This window comes from Rhamphochromis longiceps, linkage group LG3, assembly GCF_057381845.1.
Source record: "Rhamphochromis longiceps isolate RC_006_pf linkage group LG3, R_longiceps_female_GT1.1, whole genome shotgun sequence".
Lineage (NCBI taxonomy): Eukaryota > Metazoa > Chordata > Actinopteri > Cichliformes > Cichlidae > Rhamphochromis > Rhamphochromis longiceps.
In genome coordinates this window covers 52901904-52919188 of record NC_140559.1, presented here as the reverse complement: position 1 = coordinate 52919188, position 17285 = coordinate 52901904, and the positions used below count along the sequence as shown (strand labels likewise).

The following is a 17285-nucleotide window of genomic DNA, read 5'->3' as shown; positions in this document are numbered from 1 at the left end:
GCCATCAGCGCAGGTTTGCAGAAAAAGGCGAAAACATCTTTTTTGTCCAGTGTCTTGACCATTTTGCTGAAGTCGTCGTTATTTACTGATTATCGATCACGTATTGTGCCATATCTTGCAAACTGGGATGCGATTGTTTTACTGACTTCAGTTCAGACTTCATCTTTGTGGGTGGTGTTGACACGCCGACATGCTGTGCAGCCTCCTTTTCCTGGACGTGCGAGTTTGTGTCGGATGCTGCGCCGTTTCTCTTTGGCCTCGTGCACTGGTCGTGCTGCAGATTGTGGCGTGTTTTTAGACGGCTGACTAACTTGTGTTTCTTTGCAGTGCAGCCACGTGGCGCCCTTATGATTTCTTCTTGGTTAACGTCTCTTGCCCTAAATCTGAATTATTTCCAAACAACAGATGACGATCTGCTTCAAGGGACAAGCTCTTCACCTTCTGCTGTGCCACAAATTTGAATTTTGTGTCAGTGCTGTGTTATCTGTTGCATATCATGGAGGTCAAGCGTGCTCAGGGAACTCCACACTGTGCGGTCCAGGGAACAGCTGTGATTGGCACATGCAGGCACAGTATCAGGCGCCGATTTAGGGAGCGCTTGATTTGCCTTTGCTTTGCGTTTTGTTGGCAGAGCATGCAGTTTTAGTATTGCTCAGTCATTTTTATTTATTTTAATGAACCAAAATTGTGATTGAGATTAAAGCTCAGCTGTCCAGCCCTACTTGGAGGTGGGTTGCAAAGCAGCTTGCAATTTTGAAGCAGTTCTAGACCTGCTAAAGCAGTTTATATAACATACAATTTATGAGTTACATTATTAGATGTGTAGACAGGTATCAGCTAATCTAAGGTTGCTGGATTTTAAAAAATGCTGGCAATGGACCATAATTAGCACCACATACTGATGCTGTAATCAGTCATATTAACTGTTACGGCGAATTTCACAGATATGACATAAATACATGTATAAAGCAGACTGGTTAAACTTTAGTGTAAGGGAGCAACTACCTTGCTAGTGTTTTGTTGAACAAGGTATTGACTTGTGATTGAGATTCAGGGCTGGTGATTTGACGTCGAAGTGTTTCTTGAATTACAAGATGAAGGAGTGTTATTAATATTATTCTTCAGATAGTTAGGGATAAATCAGACAAATTAAAGACTACTATGAAGGTTTTTTTGCATTAAAGATGAATAATGTGAGATAAACACATGAGACTTGTGTAAACAGGGAGCTGATCTGGAACACTGAACTGGCTAATAAAAGAGTAGCAGGCACAGCCAAGAAAGTCAATTAATCCACAGATGAAGGGTGAAGGATACTGGGTCCCTATAATCCTTTTTTACAGTGTATTCATAGTTGGCCTGCAGCATGCATGTGCGCACGTACACTCACACACAAACACAGGCATTTCACTGCTCTCTGGGCGCTGTGCTTTAGGACTGGTTCTTCAAAGCGGCTGCTTCGATGTGCAGAGGACATTTGGTCTAAATAGAAACGCCTTTTTAAAACGTGAAATTTATGATTTGTTAAATCCTTTACTAGCAAAAGACTCTTTTTAAAAAAAGATCCAGGAATACTTTTTTTAAGAACAGCTGACACAACCTCACATTTCTGTTCCACTTTCATGAAATCATGATATTAGACATCCCCTTTATTGCAATTAGCACGTGCTCTTGTTTTGAGTGGTTCTGCTTCATTAAAATCTAAATTCTCCTGTTAAAACTGAGCTTTAACAGCAAAGTTTTAAATAGATGTCAATAATTAGCGTTCACAAATGAGATCCGGTTCAATTTCAGCAAAAGCAGGTGATTATAAAGTCAGAGAACCAGCATATCAGCACATACAGAGCCAACAGACCGGCATCAGCGATGTTTTAGACACGGTGAAAGCACTGCCTTCCTTTCCGCTCTCTCCACACTTTCATCATTGCATTAAAAAATTATAAAACACTTGAGGATGGTGTCCAGTAAAGACGCTGGGAGTTAATGGTTTGGGAACGTAGCCAAGTGGATCTAACTGTCCGCGGTCCTCTCTTCCCTGTTTCCTTTTGTAAAATACCCGAATCAGTCTGAAAGTGAGCAGCACATGGTAGCTCTCTACCTACCTAACCACCCATCCATCCATTAGTCGATGAGCAATCCAAATCCTAAAGAAGTCATTTTGCAGGAAACCAAGTCACTAAAATGAGTGAAAAATATAGATTAATTGACTGGTAAGAAAGTAAGAACTGATCAAATTAATCACCATTAAAGGTTAAACATTGTCCATGTAGATATTTGAGCTCTTTGAAGCTCTTATATCAACCTCTTTAATAACTGAAGCTTTTTTAAATGCTGATAACATGTTTGTGACTTTCTGCTGTGCAGAGCACATAGACCAGGGGTGTCGAACTCCAGGCCTCGAGGGCTGGTGTCCTGCAGGTTTTAGATATCACCCTGTTTCAACACACCAATATCAAATGATTAGTTCATTATCAGGCTTCTGGAGAACTTCAAGACATGTTGAGGAGGTAATTTAGCCATTTAAATCAGCTGTGATGGATCAAGGACACATCTAAAACCTGCAGGACACCGGCCCTCGAGGCCTGGAGTTCGACACCTGTGACATAGACTATAACAATGGATAGTCACCGTAACGTCACCCTCTGGGTCAGTAAAATCCAATATGAAGCTTCAGGAAAAGTATTTTTCCGGTTCCATCTCAGTGTTTTGAAACTGGACATGATGAGCGAGGGTGGATCCGACTGAGGAACTGAGAGATACTGTGCACTCATTGGCTCGTTGACTTGTCAGTTGCTTGGTAGACATGCCATACTGTTTTTATTATCCTTTTTTACTCTAGCAGGGATCAAAAATTAAGAAAACAGACATCATGCAGTACTATAGGATAGGATTTGAAACTAAACTCATCAGGAGAGTGTTCACTAAGGTCAAAGAGCAAAGATGTTGAGGCTTGTTTTCCAACAGACTTCTTAACAGATCTGTCCGCCAGAGGGAGTTGGCCTTTGCTAGCCATTAGAAAGAATAGCGGTTTAAACCACTTAACTCAATGGCAGAACATTGCACACACATACAGTCAGGTTAGTGTTGCATGTAGGGGTGGGGGTGGGGTTGATATATAGCGTGGTATGGCAATATTTTGTGTGGCGATATTGTATTAATGCATAGACGCCGAATATCAATACTTTATTAGATACATTTGATTTTATGTGTCATGTGATTGCCACCTCTATTAGCAACACCACTGCTAGCACCATAGACTCCATGATTTATGGATTCAGGTTCATTTACAATGACTGTATGGTAGATGCCAGCTGTGTTTTGCCAGGCTTTTATTCGTCTCACTTTCCACCTTTCTTGTATACAACTTCCTGTCACATAGTGAGAGTGGTGCTGCTGTCTGATGGGACTATACTGCTGGCTAAGGGCATCTAAGAACAACAGTTAATTGCTGTTGCACATAAATGAATATGGATAATTAGCTTAACCTATTAGTATTTCTGGTGCCAACAGAGGGCAAAAATATTTAATCGTCTAATTAATTGCACATATCCCTAAAGGGATTCACCAGTCAGATCCAGAGTTTTGGCATTTTTTTCTTTACATATTATAGAAGAATTTGATTGCAGAATTATTAGCTTGGGGTGCCCATTGAGTTTGTCCCGGTTTTAGTCCTCCATTTGCTCAGGTGCACTGCAGTTGCCTGCCTAGATAGAGAACAGGCTGTTAGCTCAATGCTCCTTCACAGTTGCGATGCTCTTCCCTGGGGCCACTGACACCAGCACAGCTCCTCGGTCACGGGTCTTGTGTCACTGCTGGCAGGCCAACGAGACTAAGGTCACATTCCTGTTCGACATCTAGTCAGCAGACATGCAAACTTGTGATTAAGATTTGTGGCCTTTTCCCACACCAAAGAGAATTTGCACGTATGTGATTCAGGATGATTTTTGAGATTACTGAGCCAGCTGTTGCCATAGATTAAAACAGGAACCTGCAACTGCTGTGAGCAGGCCTGACATCCACTGACCTTGACATCCACTCAGTCTCTGTTCCCTCTGCAGCTAAGTTTCGCACTTTTCTTCCTGTTGCACTTAATATAGTACAGTATACTAGAGGCCTGTGCTTCCACTGTGCTTACGTTCTTGTCTGATTTACAGTAATTCATGTAGGTCATGTACAATCCGCACAACCTCTTTCTCAAACAGACTGAATCGACATGAAGAACAAAACACACCATGAGCAATAACATCAAAGCAGAGGTGCCATTGCTGCTGGTAGAAATATCAACAGTGATTGGTTAAAATGAAATAATATGTGTGCTAATAGAAAAGCCCACATGGTGAATGAAAATAAAAGCACCTGCACTGCAGGACAAATGTTATTACTGTACAGAGAAGTGATGTCCAGATAGCAAATAAGCATGATAGGAGCTAGAGTTTAGGATTAGGTCTTTTTCAGGTTTTACCACCAATCAGAGGGTGCCCCTCCCTGACCCTGGTTCTGCTGGAGCTTTCTTCCTGCTAAAAGGGAGTTTTTCCTTCCCACTGTCACCAAAGTGCTTGCTTGATTATTAGGCTTTTCTCTCTATTATTGTAGGGTCTTTATCTTACAGTAAGGCGACTGTTGTTGTCATTTGATGCCATATAAATAAGTTAAAGTCGAAATTGTGGTTTTACTATGCAGCAGATCAACAATCATGTTCTGAGCTGCCCGAAAAATGTTCCCAAGGTCTGAGTGTGCGTGACTGTGTGTGCATCTGCGGGGAGATCATGGGGCTCAAAGAGAAAACACACAAAGCAGACTTTCTGCTCAGCCCGGCCCAGCAGCTCATTCTCCCCCACTTTTACAGCTTACATTGCATATTTGACTGTGGTGAATGATGTAATCCAAACATGGATCAACAGGAGAGCCAAAGTAAAGGGAAGGTCGAAGCTCTTCTTCAAGCCCTGCCCTATGTCTCATTTTCTACTTTTAAAATTAGGGCATAAGCAAACATGTATCTGTATTTGGAAATCACAAGATGATCATACTCGAACTATTCCTGTAAAACGAATGCCACCAGAGGCTCTAGTTTTGCCGTCCCAGTTAGAGGACAATTTGGTCAGGCTCACCATCCTATTGGTAAAACAGCAGCAAATGAAGGGCAAAATAATAATAATAATAATGAAGCATTTGTTTCACCACAGCTGTTTCTTGCAGTCATCCATGGTGTTGGATTTCTGCTCATCAAAAATTGATACCTAGTTGTTTATTATTACCTCCCACACTTATGTGAAAGCAGCAAAACTGCAGCATGCACATATTTCCATGCAAACAGCCGCCCGTGTGCAAACTAGCGTTGGCATTTCTCACTGATATTTGAACCATGCCAAAGAAATATTCTCATAAGCAAATAGCCATGCATGATGTTCTCCGTCCTTGACATTTTCATCACTGGCTGCCAGAAGCAGTGGCTTTTCAAAGGGCTGCTGAGTGTCTTCAAATAACTGAAGACCCTAAAGGATGCTGTGTGAGCTTAGGGAGCGTTAAATCTCCCGTACCTGAACAAAACCCATTCTGCCAGTTGATGTAGCATTTAAGCAGCTCTAAAAGCTACGAAACACCCTGCAGACATGAGACAAGCGCTACAGACAATCGGACTCTGTTTCACAGAGTAACAGATGGTGAGTTGATGCATTGTGGGATAATAGGAAGACCTGAATGTCATTTCATGTTTTGAATAAGTGGTTATGTGAAGTAATAGTTTAGAAGCTCGTGTTCCCCTTTAAGATAAGAAATACTCATCCGCACAGTAGGTAGTCAGTCTTTTTGCAAGTGTGCTTCTTAGCAGCGTTTCATTTGCCTGATTATGTTATCAGCCCACTGAATGCTCTTTACCAGGTCGAAGTATGCTTTTTTAGTGCCTCTGCTTCTGATAGGAAATGCATTTCAAACGCTCCCACTGCTGATTTGGAAAGTACAAAAATACACTGCTGCTTGTGTTTCGTAATGTTCTCGAAAATGGGCCATTTTCACGGCTAACAATGAAGGGATTAGAAGGAAAAAACACGCCGTCAGACATTCATATTGAAATCTTAGAGAAGATGCTAAAATCTAACAGAATAAGAAAATGGTATCTTATGTAGATAGAAAAAGACTGCAGTTTTGTTCAGTATGAGACTTACTGTGTTTGAGGTTAAAAAATAAATAAAGGTTAATATCTGGCAGCGTCACACTCTGCTAATGGGATAAGGACATTTCTTTGAGTTAGAAGATGAATTCTAATAAAAGTCTTACTCTTTCCACTGGTTCAGTGCAAACTGGGCTGGTGATGTACGCTCACCAGCCACTTTGGCTGTTGTATTTAATGTGTGGTCAAGACGACATAATGTACTAGGGCTGGGCCATATCATACCGCTCACGGTAATACCGGTATAATGTCGGGCAACGATAGGAAAATTAAATATCGGGATAGAATATGGGTAAAGCGTGCATGTGCAGTGCCTTAGTTTTCATACGCACATGGCGGAAAAAGCGTGCCGGCGACAGAGAACAAGAAAGGCGAAAGCGGATCGTTGAATGAAACGGATGAACCAGAATTGCTGCAACTTCAGTGGTGTGGAACTGGTTTAGCTTTCGTCCGTCAGATACACAGCAAAGCACTATTTTTGGTAGAGCATGCTAGCGGGCCGTCGTTATTAAAGTGTTTTTTGGAAAATATGGCACACTTAAAATCAATCCTTTGATTTTTCTGAAAATCGACAGTGCCCCTTATAATCCCGTGTGCCTTATGTATGAATTCTGGTTGTGTTTACTGACCTCGAAACAATTTTATGTCGTACACGGCGCTCAAAAATCTGTTAAATGTTTTAGTACGACTTTGCTAAGCTACGAACCCGCACCACTTGATGGATTGTCGGAGCGTTGCGGCTACCGTAGGCAGGAGCCTCGCGGAGTGATACGTACTGTGCTTCAACATAATATTACCGTATTATGTGTGTATAACCTCTTTTTAAGTTTTGTGGATATTATACATGGTTATGCTGAGGATATGTCGGTCAATTTCCACTGGAAATGCCTTTTGGTTAAACTGTCAGCAAGGAATTTGCATTTGCACTGTTAACTTTTTATATAACTTTAATGCACATAAAAAGCAGCTGCTTGTTTAAGTGAAAATACGTTGATTTATTTATTTTTTTTGCACTAATAAAGTTGTGGAGTTGTAAAGTATTTTGTTTAGTGTCAATTATATCGTCAGTTATATCGTTATCGCAAATTTTCCAATGTATATCGTGATAAATATCTTTGGTCATATCGCCCTGCTCTATAATGTACTTTATTAGGTACTAATAGTGGTACTGGGTTGAACCCTACTTTTAATTCTTCGTGTCATAGATTCAACAAGGTGCAGGAAACATTCTTCACAGACTTTGGTCCATGTTGACATGATAGCATCACACAGTAGCTGCAGGTCTGTGACGTGAATCTGTGGATTGAGATCTGGTGACTGTGGAGGGCGTCTGAGTACAAAGTGAGCTCCTTGTCACGTTCAAGAAACCAGTTTGAAATTATTTTTGGTTTGGTGTTATCCTGCTGGAAGCAGCCATCAGAAGATGGGTACACTGTGGCCATGTAAGGATGGAAATGGTCAATAACAGTACCAACCGGAACCCTCGGTTGTACCATTAAACCACCAGCCCGAACCAGCGATAGGAGGCAGGATGGATACACGCTTTCATGTTGTTTGTTGTGCATTCACAGATGCTCTTCTGCATCTCTTGTTTGTAATGACCTCTGCCATCTAGCTACAGATGGTTGTGTGGGAAAATATAGTAGATCAGCACTTAACTTGAACTTCAGCAGCTCATTTTGATGATATGTACAGAGTTTCTGCCATTTGATTGGCCGATGAGATATTAATGAGCAGTTGAACAAGGGTACCTAATGCGGTGACCGGTAGGTGTAGATAAAAAGCAGCTGTGTAAACCTTTGCGTTAATACGTAGCAGAAAATGGGTAACCTTATAGCAACATAGTGGCTACACTGCGTTGTTTTTCTGTCTCTCTGTTTTAAGAGAGCTGTGGATTGAGAACACAACAATGCATTTCTACCTTGAATCAGAATATTTTATTGATCCTTAAGGAAGTTATGTAAAAGAAAAAGTCTGGCAGCGGTGGGATTCGAACCCACGCCCCCGAAGAGACTGGAGCCTTAATCCAGCGCCTTAGACCGCTCGGCCACGCTACCATGTTGCCTAAGGCGTGCTCTGCAAATGCTGCAACTATGACAGAAGAATTGTAGTTAAATAAAAATGCAGTTTTTTATTTTTTTATACGTATTCTATCATAATTCTCTAATATAAATCACAGTTGCAGCTGCTATTCCCGTAAAGAGTAACTGTATCATGTAAAAACTGACTGGATTACTGACGTCATGTAAACCAGTATCCAGTGTGGTTGAAGTCTTCTGTAATACGAGGTGCAGATGACTCGGAGTATTTCCCCTTCAGTATGGCTGTCTGCTAGATGATTTAAAATCACTTAACATAATAACACATGCAGCTTAGTCAAAGGACAATTTCACTGTCAGCATATTGTTGAAATCGTTTATCTCTTTTTGTCTGCTTTATCTGACGTAAGGTAGTTTAATTCAGTGTCAGACACTCACTTCATTTAGGTAGCTTAAAAAGGATTTATTGTTTTGATATAGCTGATTACCATCAAATGTCATAATAATATTGGCACCTGTGAAGTAGCACTCACTGGTCTGCTGGCTGCTTTTCATTTTTCTTACTGTAACGTCACAAAGCATCACAAAGTATTTTTTTTAATAGAAAGAGGTCGTACCTTCTGCATCTCACAAGCCTGAAGGCAGCATCTGCAGTTGTGGTCACAAGTTAACATACACTCATCAGGGGCGTGATCGTCGTAGCAGTTTTGGGTTTTTAATATTTTCATGATGAACTTTTCTTTTTCCAGGGTGCAACGTACAGCGTCCATCTTTAGTGAATTGGAAAAAAAAATAGAATCGGCACACAAATTTGAATTTTCTCTAATCCATACAGGATTAAATGTATACATGCACCCCCACTGATATATGGTTAAAATGTTGCAGCTGGACCAACTCGATGCTTTGTGGCACTCTGGCTGGATATGTGATCATTGTTGTTGGTAGAACTGGTGGAGATCATTTAAATCTTCTGGTTTCCTGGCACTGAACTGGCTTTAAATCAAATATTGAATAGATTTGAGTTGAATTTAGGACGTCCATTCCAGAAGCTTAATGTTAGCTTGATTTATCTGTTTCAAAACCAGCATTAATGTGTGTTTGTGATCATTGTTCTGTTGGAACACCCGATTGTATGCTAGTTTGAGCCAACAATCCTCCTTCACTATTCTATCCACTTTGTGCGATGTACAAATACCACTGGTAACCAACAGCCCCAGAGCATGCTACCACCATCATGCTTGGTTAGTACTTAAGTCTTAAAGTTTAAAAGCTTCAGCTTCACCCCTTCAAAATTTTTTGTCTCATCTTACCATCAAACTTTCTCCAGAATGCATTTGGCATTGGATTTTGGAGCACTGGCTTCATTCTTGGTCAGGTGATATAAAGTGTGCTTCACCATGGACAGTGAAGCTGGTGTGTTCTAGCAGTTTCCAGTTCATGGCATGAACTGGAAACTTGATGGTTCCTGAGTTGCTCCCGAGGAACCAACTCCTTCACATTTTAAGTGACATTTTGGGTCTTCTTCCAGATCTTGGTACAGAGGTAGACAATTGTTTAGACTAATGACTCTTGAATCTTCACTTTGCCCATCAGGCATCTGGAATGGCCGACCAAAATTCTGATCTCAGCAATCTTGAAAATTTGTTTAAAAGCTTGGTCCGTGACAGGGAACCAACAAAATAAATGAACTCCACCAATCCACAAGAAGATCAGATGGCTACCAAAGTCATCTAATTAAAGTTATCTATTTGATTCTGTATTCAAACTTTAAACTTTTGATTAAACTCCTGTAGATTAGAGAACATTTAATTTAAAATTCAGACTTCTGCACTCACTTCTTGTTTTTTAGTCATCAAAGGTGTCTGCTGTATAATCAGTTAAAAAAAATCCTTAAAAGCCCCAAATTACCGTGACGTTCATGGTCATGATGAGTGTTTATATACATCAGTGGTGCTCTGCTAGTCCATTGATGGCTAATGCTAACAAGACAAAATGTACTAACCTGTGGAATAAAACTATGGCAGAGGAGTCATAGAGTAGAGACACTTAACCAAACATGTCCATAATTCAATAATATTTACAGTATCTATAAGGTTTACAAATATTAGCTAATATTAGCCACACCAGTGAATGCTGTGCTAGCTCAAAGAGCTAAGCCGAGGTGCACTTTATCCAGCTGTACCTCTGAATCTCCACATTTTTCATTTCCCCTAAAAAAAGCACATGTTTAAGTATTTAAAGTTATCCTTGTGTATTTCATTTTCCTCACTACTCTCATTTTTTTAGGGTTACATACTGTATCTGTCAACGAGGGAAATATTGTCTGTGCAGCGTATCATAACCCCACATGAGCAGCCCCCGTGTTCACATGTTTGTGTTTTATCTTGTCTGGGCTGTGTGTTTGTCCACATTAAAATAATGAATGTACAGAAGGCTCTGTTTTAAATGTGCTGTTTACTGTAAAACATTCACCTTCTCACACAGATTGCATGTGGGCGATTGAATGACTCTCTCTTTCTCTGTGTGTGTGTGTTAGGGCCAGCTGGATGGGCCTTGGTATTGGGTTACAGCAGGCATGGAGTAGTTTTTGCTCTCTCTGACTGTCTAAGATCAATTAAGAGGGAGCGTGGGGGGGGGAGAAAGTGAGGGGGATGATGAAAGAAATGGAGTGGATGAGGAGAGAGGAAATGACTGAGCATTAAGCTGGCAGGTGGAGGAGGAGAGACGGTAGAGATAAAAAATAAAATAAAATAAAAAAAGGATATTGCAGGGGAGAGGATGTAATGAAACGGCCAGCAATGCAATAAGCACGCGCGCTGCAGTGTCACTGAAAAAACAGTGGATCCTTAAAGGAATACAGCGATGCTCGGGTAAATAAGCTCTCTGATTGAATCACTGCAAGTTTCAACCTTTGTGGGTGTTTCGCTATTAAATATGCACACGTGCAAAGCAAGGCCAACAAAGAGTCATCAAATCCTGGCCGAGCCGTGAACGGTCGTTTTGAGGAAAATGCTCTTAGAAGGGTGAGATATTAAAAGCAGGAAAATAAATACGCTGCAAGGAGCTTGCTCCCAGTTTGCAATGAATCACAAGCAGCTTTAAAAAAAAAAAATCATGCTCGGCCTAAATCAAGGACAAGAAATGTGAGATTTTTTTCATTTGTCACATTTCCTTGTTTGTGAAAAGCAGCAGCAACAGCAGCGCAGAAAGCTGCTAATCAAATGTTGAGGATGTCTCCAGCTGGGATAACCTTCTCCCATATTTGTTTACTAACCGTCTCCAATTTGTGTTTACATCTCTCACAGCAAATATTCTGTTTCGGAAGGAGAATTTCAACATCTTTGAAAGTCGCTCTGCTGTCAACGCCAGTGTGGACTTTAAGAAAGGAGACGAGTGGCGATGCTTGGCAGCTCAAATAGCTTGTTTCTTATTGATCCTTATGAGAAATCCATTTCCTGATGGCGACTAATCTGATCGTAGGTAATGACCAAAGCAACAAAAAATAAATAAATCACAGACAACAGATGTGAACGCGCGGCCTGAACGCCCAGTCGGTCTCTGTTCATTATGCTTTGTGGTGGAAAAGTGTATTATTAGTAACATTGGATTATTTAAAGATGGGCTTAGCGCGCTACTTAATCTTTTGCCATGACAGAGGTTTCTTTCACAGCCTTTGTCACACAGAGAATGGCTGAGTACGGCATAAAGACTCGCTGCGTGTTTTGATATCCGCCGCTATTAAAATATAATGCCGATTTGGAGCGCAGGTCTTCAGATGTGGCTGTCGGCGTCATTGTTATTCAGTAACAAGCTTCACTTCAACCTCGTTTTTTTGTTTTACTTTAGCATGCACGATGAGAAATTACTGATACATAAGTATGATTTTGTCTTGTTTTTTGGCACTCAGAAGGTCCTAGCGATGATTTGACCTAAAAATAGGAAAAAAAGAGATAATAGTCACTTTCTTAAAAGCCACAAGACCAATCCTTTCTAAAGTTTATAGTAAATTTTATTTTGACCTTTCAAACATCCTGCACAACTTTTAAAAATTCAGACCACGATGATGACAAAATCAGCTTGCCTAAAGATCATGTCAGTCTTTGTAGGGTACAATCATGTTTGATTGTACCCTACAAAGTCCGTTTGGTTTCCTGGATACAAAACATCTCACTTTATCTTAAATTAGACCTTTAATATTCATGTCAAGCTCACTATTTTTGTTCTCAGACTCAACTAGAGTAGCTTTGCATGATTCACAGTTCAGAATAATCCACTTTTACCTGACCAGATGACCATATTAGGAATATCCTCTCTCAGTGATGTCATGTGGACCCAGGACTAGTAAAAAATGTCTAAAACTGAGAGTTTAGAGCACCTTGGAGCCTGAGCTTTTGCCTCAAGAAGATAGCTTGAATTCATTACAATACAGAACAATAACAATATAGAATACATATGACAGAAAATAAGCACTACATTAATTAAACTGCCCCCCCAAAATTACTCTTACCACTTACACTTGTGACAGTCTTGATTAGCTCAAGTGCAGTCTGGAAGTTTGAATAGCGATTTCATATATTAATTTATTTAATGCCATGATTTGTACAATTTCCCTGAAAAGCAGATCATAAACTAAATAAGATCATTTGCACAAATCTGATTAACTTTTTAAAGCTTTCATATCATTCTGATAATTACAAAAATTAAGAAACCCAATGGTACCCCAAACTTAATGTGGCCTTCAGGTTAGCTCAAGAACAGTGAATAGGGAGCTTGGTGGAATGGGTTTCCATGGACAAGCAAATGCAATCCAAAATGTCGGATGCAGTGGTGTAAAGCACGTCACCACTGGACTCAGCAGAGAAGTGTTCCCTGAAGTGGTGAATCACGCTTCTCCGTGTGACAATCGAGTCTGGGTTTGGCGGTTGCCAGGAGAAACAGTACTTGTCTAACTGCTTTGCACCAAGTTTGGAGGAGGAGGGATTATGGTGTTGGGTTCGACCCCTTTGTTCCAGTGAAAGGAACTGTTAATGCTTCAGCATACCAAGACATTTTGGACAGTTTCCTGCTCCCAACTTTGTGACTGCGCACCAGTACACAGTCATGACCTCGGCCTGATAGAAAAACCTTTGGGATGAATTAGAGCGGAGACTGTAAGAAGCTGAGGTAGTTCGGACACCTGATGGAGAAACTGGAGAACAGACGTCTGGAATACCACATTTATGCCACCAAATTTCATGAAAAGCGGTTCTGATATCTGAGCTGACTTGGAGGAATATAATAAGAGCAAAAACCCCCCAAAACACCACATATTCTTTAACCATTTCTGTTTGCCAGTATAGGCTCGATTGCCTCTAACAGTCTGTACATACAACACTATTTACATCTTATATGCTAATACCCAGCTGGTCTCATTACCAATTCTCAGTACCGTCACCAAATGACAACTTCCAAGTATTTCCTGCTCTAATTTAAAGCACCAGGATCACTGGTCCTGAGCTTCCCTGGGAGGTAAATTGTTGTTTACACTTCAGTCTTATTGAAAACGCATAAAACGGGGGACGTCTAATCGCACATCGCAACCCTCGCTTCTCATTAATCTTCCTAATCATGTTGTTTATATGAGCAAGATACATGTTGCACATGTTTCCCTGACAGTTTGCCACGATGTGCACAGATCGTGTATTTCAGGAGGATTAGATTATTTAGAGATGGACTTAAAGCACGTCACCTAAACCCCTTAAGGTGATATTTATACCGCCCGGACTTTTACACACTGCATGGTGTCTCAGCTCTGATAGCTGCTGTAGCTTCCTTCTACTATTTATAACTGTGCCATTCTCTGCTTTATCTCCCTCTACCTCTTTCTGCCCCCCCCCCCCCCCCCCTCTTCCCTTCCCTCCCCATCCTATCTTCCTCTCTGCGTCACTTTATCTGTGCATTGAGCATGTGCGCTTAATGACAGGGCTGCAGAGGCGGCTTGCATGGTAGCTAAAACAGAAGCTGTCCTCCTCTCTTGCTGTCTCTCTGTGTCACACACTCAGCCCCAAACAGAATGACTCTTATTTAAAGAGCTGAGCTGTACTTGCTTATTTAAAAAAAAAAACATCAGAGAGATGGGGAGGGAAGGGAAATGAATGAGTGAAGAGAGGGACCAGAGGAGAAAAATGAAGGGAGGAACCTATCGATGGATAGATGAGCGAGTTGAAGCAGAAGGATGAGGAGGAAGGGGATGATGTCATCTTTTAACCCTGTACCGCTCCCCTCTCCTCTCTCCTGTTTCCTCCCCAGATTCTTCTTCCTTCTTTTCCGTGTCGCTCTCCAGCAGGACTATATTTAGTCGCATGCAGCTGGGGGTATGTGAGTGTTTGTGTTTTGATGGTGTTGCGGCGCTACTCAGTCTTACATTTTAATGCTCCCGTTACCAAACCAGCCCTACCCTCCTCTCACATTTTTACTCTACGTCACATTCTGTCTGTTCCTTCTCCGTGGTCCATCGTCTTTTCTTAATCGGCCACCGAGCGTTTCTCCTCTCCTGGAAAGCAGATGCTGGAGATTTCTCTTATGGTCAACAAACCCTTTTTAAAAGAAAATGGCTCAGCTTCGCTAAAACATCATCCGTGCCTGTGGGCTTCATGACCAGATCTGTTCAGGTCATGCGTTCGTTCATGGTAAACATCTGATACACAATCACCATCCTGCTGCTGATGCACAACACATATTTACAACTGTTAACATGTGATTCCACAATGATGATAAAATTAGAGCCCAACAAATGCAGTGTTGACTCCGGATCGAGCACCTTTGAGGAGATTCCTTTTTTTTTCTGTTTAATTAAACTTCAATTCCAAATCACAACAAGAGTTGCCTTTATATATATATAAAGAAGCCAAAGGGGATAGACAATCCCCTTTGAGCACGAGCTTGGTGGCAGTGGGAAGGATAAACTCCCTTTTAACAGGAAGAAACCTCCGGCAGCACCGGGCTCAGGGTGGGGCAGCCATCTGCCACATCCAGTTGGGGGTGTGAGGGGAGAAAGGCAAAAACAAACTGTGAAAGCCTAAGATTAATAATAACTAATGAAACTATATTTTTATGACACGTTGCCTTCCCACATCGCACAGTGAGAGCTTTGTAATGATGCTGAATTGTGTCAGGAATTTAGCTTTTAACTCTACATGACAAGATGCATGACAACAGCACTTGACACAAGCCTATTTAGGTGGTTTTTTAGCAACAAGAAAAAATCATAACATCAGCTCCACTGTGTGAACCTGAATGTTTTAGACATGAAATGAAACTGTATCATATGAATTTATAAATAATTATAAATATAAAAACCGTATTTTGACCTGCAGAAAGAACAGTTTAGTTACTCGAACCCTTTAGGCTTTAATAAATAACACACACAGGTTTGAGTGGACGACAGTAACTTTTCTTTGATTTCCCAATGGAAAAACCTCACAAAGATGCTGCTCTGATTTGGATAAAAATGCATTTGAGGAGAAAAAGCGATCCGCTCGGCACATAAAGATCTCTGTATTTTGTAATTGTGTCTTTCTTTTGTATAAATGGTTGTATTTTGGTATAGTGGCCCAGATGTTTGAGGCAGCTATTTAAGACTTTCAGTTTATGTGCAAATGAACTTCTGTGTATCAGTAAAATGTAAAATGATCCTAATTTTCATTCTCACATTATATGTGAGCTTTTATCCCATAAACTGCGCACTGCTTCTTTATTAATTTAATTTTCTTCCCTAAACCGAACATAAACTCTTGATCACTGTAGTTCAGCTATTGTTAAAACTTTCTAACTTAATTGCTTTTTCCATACCTTCAACTCCTTTTGCACCTTCAGAATTTTTAAAAATTCATATGAAAGTATTTTTATCGTGCATCAATAGTAGTGAAGATAAGGGGGACGCATTAAAGGGAAAACCTTGACCCTCTGAAAGTGATCGCAATTGGCTGGTGTGTTTTGGTCCCACTTTTCTCCTTAAGAGGAATGATTACTGCAAATGAATACACAGTTATTCTTTTCAACTTTGTTAAAAAACATGTTGACACAGAAAGAAAGACAGCAGAGACACTTAGGACAGGATTGAACCCGAGCTGCTGTTTTTGGCTATGTGCGTCTAGCCTCCGAGCGAAACAACCACAGCTACACAGAGTGAACATCTTCGTCCTATGATGTAACATTTCTATCTTAGTGGAAATGGTTTTTTTTCAGGGTGACAGTCCCTGTCTTTAGGGTAGATGTTAACAATATACATGCTCGGCATCAACATCTTCAACACACTTTTAATCTTTTTAAAATTACCATGCTACGGTGCGTCGAATCTGTCCTGACAGCATATTGCGGCCTGAACTCTAAAACTTTAATTCATGGATTAAATAATAAAAATCAATAAGATGTTATACAGTATTATATTAAGTTGTCATTTGGAAGCAGCTTACTTTCTAAAGTTAATGTGGGTTTGCTTGCAGTGGCCTGATTACATTAGCGTTTACATTTGCATTTATGACCCTGGGGACATGTTTTTGTGCACCTGACAAATGCAACACAAATATTCACTCTCCTTTTGCCTCTGTTTTGGCCTCCAACCTTTCCCGAGACAAACGTTTGGGTCTTTATTTGCAAAGTGGCCTACTTTGTTCACTCTTTGGTCATGGGCAGGCAGTGTTCAGCAGGATTTAGATCCGTTTCCCCTCAAAATACCAGCCTATCGCTGGAAATGAGGTTAAACCAAAGCAAAAAGCTTAAAGCTGAGAACGTTACATATAAAGGAAAACTAAAGAAGTTCAAAAGACCAAACTGATCAATTATTCTTCTCATGTCTGAAAAAAATTGTTCTCTTTGCAGCCGTACGAAGACCAGCAGCAAAAAAAAGTATTAGAAAAGCAGTTTTTGAGTACTGATAGCTTACCGGCTCTAATACATGAGTGTAGCTGGGAATATTTTTAAGGGAAAGGGTGTTTGTATTTTACGTGCTTTTATATTCGTGTGCTGCTGATGTAACGCTGGTGTGTGTGTCTGTGTGTGCCACGTCGATGATGGATGTCCTGAGCTAATACAGACGCACT

At 40.7% G+C, this 17285-nt stretch overlaps 1 protein-coding gene and 1 non-coding gene across 2 annotated transcripts in view; one reads left to right on the top strand and one right to left on the bottom strand.

Annotated features, from left to right (window-relative positions):
* Positions 1–17285, top strand: part of ppp2r5b (protein phosphatase 2, regulatory subunit B', beta) — a 53246-nt gene that overhangs the window by 6739 nt on the left and 29222 nt on the right. The window lies entirely within an intron of this gene.
* trnal-aag (transfer RNA leucine (anticodon AAG)) lies at positions 8142–8223 on the bottom strand. Its single transcript has one exon. It is a non-coding gene; the product is annotated as a tRNA-Leu (tRNA).